The 8,395-nt window shown below is 38.1% G+C and overlaps 1 non-coding gene across 1 annotated transcript; it reads left to right on the top strand.

Moving 5' to 3' along the window:
- Positions 1-7,514: 7,514 nt before the first annotated feature.
- On the top strand, positions 7,515-7,616 carry LOC142164478 (small nucleolar RNA R71). The gene has a single exon (XR_012695246.1). It is a non-coding gene; the product is annotated as a small nucleolar RNA R71 (small nucleolar RNA).
- The last annotated feature ends 779 nt before the right edge of the window (positions 7,617-8,395 follow it).

Here is an 8,395-nt window from a genome sequence, read left to right as displayed (position 1 = left end):
TATGTTTATGTTCCTAAGGTTATGGGTAATAATTTTCTTCAAACATTTTCGGAATTCGGGCACGTGGGCTCGGGGGTGAATTATAGGAACCTTACATTTAGGGTTGGGTAATCACTTAAATAGTTAGAATATAAACTTTTGAACATATATTGATTAGTTTTTACACTATTTGAATAGTTTTGGATTGTTCAGCTCCGATTTGAGGGTTTTGTTAGATCTGATTTTAATGATGCAAATAATATATCTATGCAGGATAACAATTCAAAGATTGAAGGAATCAATTAGAGAAGATCAAGGAATCAAGAAAGTTACTACGAGATGGAAGAAATCAATCACGAAGCTTAAGGAAAGAAATCAATCAACAAATCAATGGACAGTTACGATGGAAGGAATCAATCAAGCCTAAACTTAAGGCATCAATCAAGTCCAGTACAGTCAATCTGGAAGATTGAAGCAGAAAAGAAGCATCAAAGATTTTGTGAGATGATTAATCAAACTACTATTTTCGGAAGGACCAACAATCAAGGAGTAAACCCACGTCATCAAGATCTGTAGAAGGAAAGCTAGCAATGCCCTCTCATCAAGGAAGAGCAACAACAAATAACCTTATTCTTGGAAAGAATCAATCTCTTTCCAAGAATCAAATCTCTTGGATTGTCAAATCTCTTCAACAAACGGCCTTCACCAAAGTATTTATACTCACCATCAAGCCTTAGATAATTATACTTTGATCGAACCAAACACCATCTATTTGTTCTACTACAAACAAACATTGTAGATCTCTAAGACCTGCTGTGTAACAAGTTAGAGAAAAAAGAGAGAACAACACTGGTGAGACATTGTATCAATAGAGACGAGTGATATATAAACTGAGCTATCACATCATTTACATTGTACTCGAAGAAATGCATTTACTAAAGAGAACTCCCTTGCAACCCAAGGGGACTGGACTAGGATTCACATTGAATCCGAACCAGTATAAAAATCCCAGTGTCTTTAATTCCTGCATTTATTTTCAGCATCTTATATTCTGTTATTACAACTCTTAGTTTATTGCATCTGGTCAACTAATTGAAAAACCAGTCAACTAACAGAGATTAAGTTTAAAAATATACAATTTACCCCCTCTTGTACTTTCAATTAGTATCAGAGCAAGGCTCATATTTTTCTTTTGCTTAATAGCTTATGAGAAAAGATCATGGCAAATCAAGTTATCATAGGAGCTCTCTTCCGGGAAGGAACTTCACAAGTTAGGCCACCATACTTCAATCGAAAACATTTCTCTCACTGGAAAATGTGTATGGAGATCTATGCCAAGACATATGATGTTAAAGTTTGGAGAGTCATAAAAAAGGGGAACTATCCCCTGCCAACTGCTACTCCGTCACTTGCTGATCCTGAAGATATAGATTCATATACAAAAGAGAAAATGGAAGTGGTACAAGTTAACAATAAAGCGAGAAACCTACTTTATAATTCCATAAGTGGTGAAGAGTATGAGAAATCTCTAGCTGTGACACAGTCAAAGAAATATGGGACAAGCTTGAGGTTACATACGAAGGAACCAACAAAGTATAGGAAACACATATCAACATGTTGGTTCATGATTACGAACTCTTTTCAATGAAATAAGGATAGTCTATTGAAGAGATGTTTACCAGATTCAGCAAAATAATTTAGCGATCTAAAAGCATTTGGCAAACCATATACGAGTGGTTATCAAGTCAGAAAGATTCTTAGAAGTTTACCAACCACTTGGCAAACTAAAATAGTCACACTTGAATCACAGGATCTGAATAAATTATCCTATGATGAACTTTGTGGAGAACTCATAACCTTCAAGAAAACGCATCTCAAGAAAACAAACCAAGAAGAAAAGAAGAAAATAGTTGCATTCAAGGCCACAACTGAGATAGCTGAGAATGATATAAATGATGATCCTGAAGCTCTTAAATAAGAAATTGCTATGATGCCAAGAAACATGGATGGCTTAATGAGAAGATTCAGGAACACGAGAATAGAAAGGATTCCACATAGGTGAACTAGGCAATACAACGAACAAGATAAGAATGATGGAAAATGCTCTGAGTGTGGAAGATTTTGACATATTCAAGCTGAATGTCCAGATCTAAAAAGAAAAATCTCCAGAGGTTTCAACAAAAACAAATCATTTGGAAGCTAGAGTGATGAAGACAGTTCAGAACACAAAGAAGTAGCAAATCTTTACTTCATGACAATTCTAGAAAATGATATGAACAAACTTTCAGGATGCTGGACAAACGAGGACATTTCAGACGATGAATGCAGAGAAACAAGGAAAACTCCTTCATGGCTCGAGGTGAAACAAGCGAGGTTAAGATCTTATAATTGTGAAAGATGTAATAAATTGCAGGATATTCTTGATCTCACTTTGAAAGAGTCTCAAAAAAATGATGGATGAACTAAAGAGCTCCCAAACGCACACGCAAGTATACGTGGTCGACAAGTAATATAATGATAAGTTGAGTGTCGAACCCACATAGACTTGTATAAACTACTCACTAAATCACTAAAATTGTTATTCAATCCAGCTAAAATCAAAGTCCACTAATATGATTATGCTATGCTACGATTCTAAATAATAACTAAATTATCAAGCAACGAGTTGATTGTTGTGTATTCAGTAGAGACAAGTATTCCAGGGTTGTGATTGATTCACCATTCATATTGTGTTCTAATTAACTCCCCCTTCATATAATTCACTCATAGTTGCTAATTAATCGATAAATGCTCTCATAGCCTTCTCCCAAAGTACTACTCACCTATTCTCAATAGATTAATGCCTATATTCCTATGAAATCAATCTATTAAGAATGCATTAAGATTACGATATTTATTTAGGCACGGTGACTAGGTATATTCCTATCCTAAATATAAATTCGCTCCCTCTAAGGGTTAAGATCATTCTCTTTTCAATTCTTCTCTAATCTAAACACGGCTTTCCCAAACATAGCATAGATAGTGAATAGAACCTAACTGCTGGCCAGACAATTAAGCAATTAAACACAAAATTGAAGAAACAACCATATATTGATGAATTATAATCAAGGTCAAGCTAATATCAAACAACAATATTCATGGCTAAATCACAACCCCAGAACAACGGGGGTTTAGCCACTCATGATGTAATCAAACAATTGCATAAGTGTTGAATCAATTGGAAATACTAGAAAAAAGATGAAGAAAACTGAGAATTCTCCGCTTCCTCATGACCCCGTGTGTATTTTTCCTCCAAAGTGGCGTCCCCCCTTCAAAAATAGGTTTAGTCTTGCTTTTATACGTGTTGGGTAGGTCTAGGGCTGAAATAACCTTGTCCCGAGCGAAATTGGAGAAAATTCACGTCACTGGCGCCCAGCTCGATGCCAGGCGCCCACCAGGGCACTGCCCAATTTGCCAACAGTGTTTTCAGTGCCACAGGTGGCGCCAGGCGTTGCCTGTGGCGCCCAAATGGCATTTTTCCTGATTTTGTTCGTTTTAGCTCAAATATTGCGCGTTTTTCCCCAATTGCTCTCGAATCATTCCTACAAGTAAAAACACTTCAAATTAATATAAGTGATAGTATTTAACATCCCAAATTCACGAAACAAGAGTAAAATATGAGGCGATATACATAGAAATATATATACTTTAAGCTAAACATCAACACCCCACACTTAGACTCTTGCTCGTCCTCGAGCAATGGGATAATCTAATAAACCCACAACTACGTACAAAGTTCAACCATAGAGGAACACCTTAACTTTTAACCACACATTATACCCTTGACTACGACCAATACAGGCACACAAGCATGAACCCACAAAATTTCACATTCTTCCCGTTTAAGCATACCCAAGTATAATATTTCAATTCAATAAATTCCAACAACCTATTTGTCACCACCCAACCTCAAAAGTTGACTTGCAACCACTAAGAACCCTCAATTCATGCACTTACCCAACAAGAAAGTTTACAACATTACCCATCATTCATGAGATCATGTGCCCTCACCAACAAACAAAAGAGTGAATATAGACTAGTCAACACATTCAAATATGCTTTTGAACATAATTTAAGGACATCACACAATTGAACCAACTTCACTCACTCTCACATCCGTGATCGTACCATAAGCTTGCCCGTAGTGTATATCTCTACTAATTTAAGCTATCCAAATCTAGGATCAATTAGGACTTTAAGGTTGTAATGTAGGCTAAGGGACGGGTATGATACATTTAGAAATAGTGGCTACCTCCTTAGCACTTTAATACACTATATTTACAATTCAAGCACATATTCTCCTCAACCAAATCACGTGCCATATACAACATACCCCTCTTTTCAATTAAGCACTTCTATATTTTCACTAGCACAAATCAATAAGAATTGGAGGTGTTTATTTTTCTACATACTTTCACTATCATTTTTCTTTTATTTCAATTTTTCTTTTCCTTTTCTCCTCTTTTTTTTCTTTTCTTCACACACTCTATACATTAAAGTTCCTCGGCTAGTGACCTTTAATTTCAACTTTAGTGCACCAATGGGCCCTTCCATGGTCCCACTCACAAGATACTCCCCAATCTCTAACCTAACTTCTTTTAGTGACTAAGTGCCTTAGGAGGAGAAGGTTCAATCAATATCAAATTAAGAACAAAATGGGGGTATGGCTTGTAAGCCAAAAGAAAGGTCTATAGGCTCAAAAGGGCTAGCAATGGAAACTTTTATTTTTATATGACAAGCACATCCATGATCAAGCAAGAAAATTCCTACGTCATCTTCTAGATTAGCACAAATTACAATTTCACTTCAATTAACATACGGGGCAAGTTCTAGACTACACATGATAGCACGGAAAATCACAATTTCTCACACACACGTTGCACATGACTCAATCAAGACAGTTCTGTTCAACTCTCAAGTCAAGCAAGCACACATAATTGAGAAATTTAAGCAATATTGCACTATGTGGCATACGAGTCAAACAACTGAAAAAGGGCATCACAAAATAGGCTATTTACTTTACTTAGGCTTCACAATTTAAACCAAATACACGGGAAAATAGAATGCATGTCATAGCCTTATGTGCCAGCATCAACCATGTCAATGAGTATCTTAGAGAGACTTATATTCTTCCTAAACTACTCCTAAAAAAAATATAAAGTACCCGGTTCGAGCTACACCTTTGGAAAAGAACCGGCGCCCAAAGAAAAACCAAGGGATACTGCCTAACTATCCTAAAAAATGAAAAATCTTTTTGGTGTTTTTAATCGGACTTTTTCCCTCAAGAAAATTGTCCAAAAGATCCATCGTCGGGAAAAATCTGAACTTTTTCTAATTTTTTTCAATTTTCATTTTTATTTATTCATTTAAATAGTCCTCGATGCATGATCATAGAGAAAAATATTAAAACAAGGGTGAGAAATACTCCCTGAAGCCCTCTCAGTCCTAGCTCGGATATGATCCTCAATATTAAGGGTCGGGACGAACCCACACTTAGGCTCAAACATGCTCCTCAGCTTCAACTTTGGGTACTCAGACATCCCCTACTCTGCAAAATAAAAACAACACAAAACTTGGCACTAAAAAAATAATCAATAAATAAACGATATATAGGTTGGGTTGCCTCCCAACAAGCGCCTTATTTATAGTCGCGACACAACTCTGCTACTCTACTCAGGTTGGGCGCTTTCTCTTCTTCTTTCTCCCATGAAGTCTAGCCTTTTTGCACGCTCTCGGAAGGTCTCCCCTTTCATCTCTGGCTCTTTTCTCAATCATCTTTACCCGCCCAGCTGGAAACACCACCTCCTCTAACTCAGTTGTCCCATCTGGATCACTATAATTCACATGCAGACTCTGCTCTATTCCCTTCAATTCGACCACAGTAATCATGCACAAGTCCTCATAATGTTTAGGGAGCTTAAGTGCTTTGTACACATTAAAAGTGACCTCCTCATCATCAACTCTCATTTTTAACTTCCCTGCCCTCACATCAATAATTGCTCCATAGGTAGCTAAGAATGGTCGCCCCAAAATAATGGACACTTCCTCATCTGCCTCGTAATCAAGAACAATAAAATCAGCAGGAAGAATAAACTTTCCCACTCGAACTAACACATCCTCAATAATTCCTTTTGGCATGACTAGTGACCTATCTGCTAACTGTAAAGTGATTGTAGTAGGTCTAAGCACCCCCAATCCGAGTTGCTTAAACAAAGAGGATGGCATCAAATTTATACTAGCCCCTAAATTACACAGGTCTCTACCAACTTCTTATTTTCCAAGAGACAAAGGAATTGTGAAACTCCCAGGATCCTTCAACTTAGGAGGAAGTTTACTCTAAACTCTGGCACTGCACTCTTCAGTAAGTGCAACTGTTTCGAACTCTGCATGTCTTCGTTTGTTTGCCACAATATCTCTGAGATACCTTGCATACTTAGGCACTTCCTGCAAAATTTCCACCAAAGGCAAATTCACACTCACTTGGCTCAAAATATCTAGGAATTTCTTGTACTTAGCATCATCGTTTTGCTTCTATAGTGTTTGTGGAAACGGAGGTGGTGGCCTCGTCTCAATTACTGGCTCGGGTCCTTTGTCATCTTTCTCATTCCCCTCAACTGGCTTGGGAACTAATTCTCCTTCAGGATGAGCTGTATTCTTCTTTTTCTTTGGAGTTTCTTCTAATGCTCTTCCATTTCTCAAGGTAACCGCATTGACTTGGGCTTTAGGATTGGGCTCTGTATCACTAGGAAGAGCCCCTATTAATCTGGTATTTTGGGCTCTGGCAAGTTGGCACACGTGGTGCTCCAAATTTCTCAGTGCTGCGGCTTGAGCCTGCTGATCAGCCATTATTTTCTAATTGAAAGTTTGTTGATCTGCTATTAATTTTTGATTGAGGGCTTACTGGTCAGCCATCAATTTCTTCATCATCTCCTCAAGGCTAGCTTGTTGTTCAGCCTGAGGTGGTCTGGATTGTTGTTGAGGTGCTTAAGGCCGGTATTGATTCTGATTGCCTTGATTTCCACCCCAAGAGAAGTTTGGGTGATTCCTCCAGTTGGGATTGTAGGTGTCCCCATACTGATTTGTTTGGCCTCGATTTGCATTACCCACAAAATATACAGACTCTGGATTTGCTGGGTATAGATTGCTCATGTGACCCTCTCCACATACTTCACAAAATATTTGAACTTGTTGCACTAGCTGGGCTTGTTGCTTGTTAATGATCATGGTCATCTGATTGACTTGGTTGGTCAGCATAGAGACCTGTGCTGACAATGCTGAGATAACATCTAATTCAAGAACCCCTGGTGATTTTTGTACCATGTTCCTACCCATCTCTCCTTGACAATCCGGATTGCTTTTGGAGAATTTGTTCAATAATGCATAAATTTCATCGAAGCTTTTCTCCAATACTTGACCTCCAACTGCAACATCGACTACAATTTTTGTTTGGGGATGGAGCCCTTTTATGAAAGTGTGAGATAACACTTCATTCGTCTGATTGATGAGGACAGTCTCTGAGTAGCCCCTTGAACCTTTCCCAAGCTGAGTATAAAGATTCCCCTGCTTTCTGTTTGAAGGCAACTATCACACTTCTGATCTTTGCAGTTTTGCCTGAAGGGAAGAACCTTGCCAGAAATTTTCTTGCCAAATCGTTCCATGATGTAATGGAATTAGCTGGTTCTGCCTTTAGTCATCGCTTAGCTTCGTCCAACAGAGAGAATGGAAAAAGTGTGAGCCTCACATAATATGGAGTGACCCCGTTAGTGATATAAGTATCACTAATCTCCAAGAAGTTCAGAATATGCTACTGTGGATCCTCGTGTGGAAGACCCATAAAGTGCCCGTTTGCATGAAGTAGCTGGATCATGCTCAGTTTCAACTCAAAGTGCCCAGTGATTCTGGGATTCACTATGCTGGAGGTACCATTAGCAATACTGGGCATTTCTACCTCCTAAACAGCCATATGTTGCTCCTCTGCCATGTTCACAGGAAATTGAATGAGTGCTTGAATATTGTTTGTATCCCTTGCTTCCCTCAACCTCCTGTGAAATGTTTTCTCAGGTTCGGGGTCAAAGCCATTGAGTCTGTCCTGGCTTCTGACCCTACGCATTCAATCAATGTTTCTCAGATTAGAGCAACAATCAAGTAACATTAGACTAGACGAAATAAACAATTAAAGCAAAAACTAGAAAGTAGTTTATATTCAAGTCCCCGGCAACGGCACCAAAAACTTGTTGCTCCCAAACGCACATGCAAGTATACATGGCCGACAAGTAATATAATGATAAGTTGAGTGTCGAACCCACAGATACTTGTATAAACTACTCACTAAATCACTAAAATTGTTATTCAATCTAGCTAAAATCAAAGTCCACTA

The sequence above is a fragment of the Nicotiana tabacum genome, chromosome 9, assembly GCF_000715075.1.
Source record: "Nicotiana tabacum cultivar K326 chromosome 9, ASM71507v2, whole genome shotgun sequence".
Lineage (NCBI taxonomy): Eukaryota > Viridiplantae > Streptophyta > Magnoliopsida > Solanales > Solanaceae > Nicotiana > Nicotiana tabacum.
This window is presented reverse-complemented; position numbering and strand designations above follow the sequence as displayed.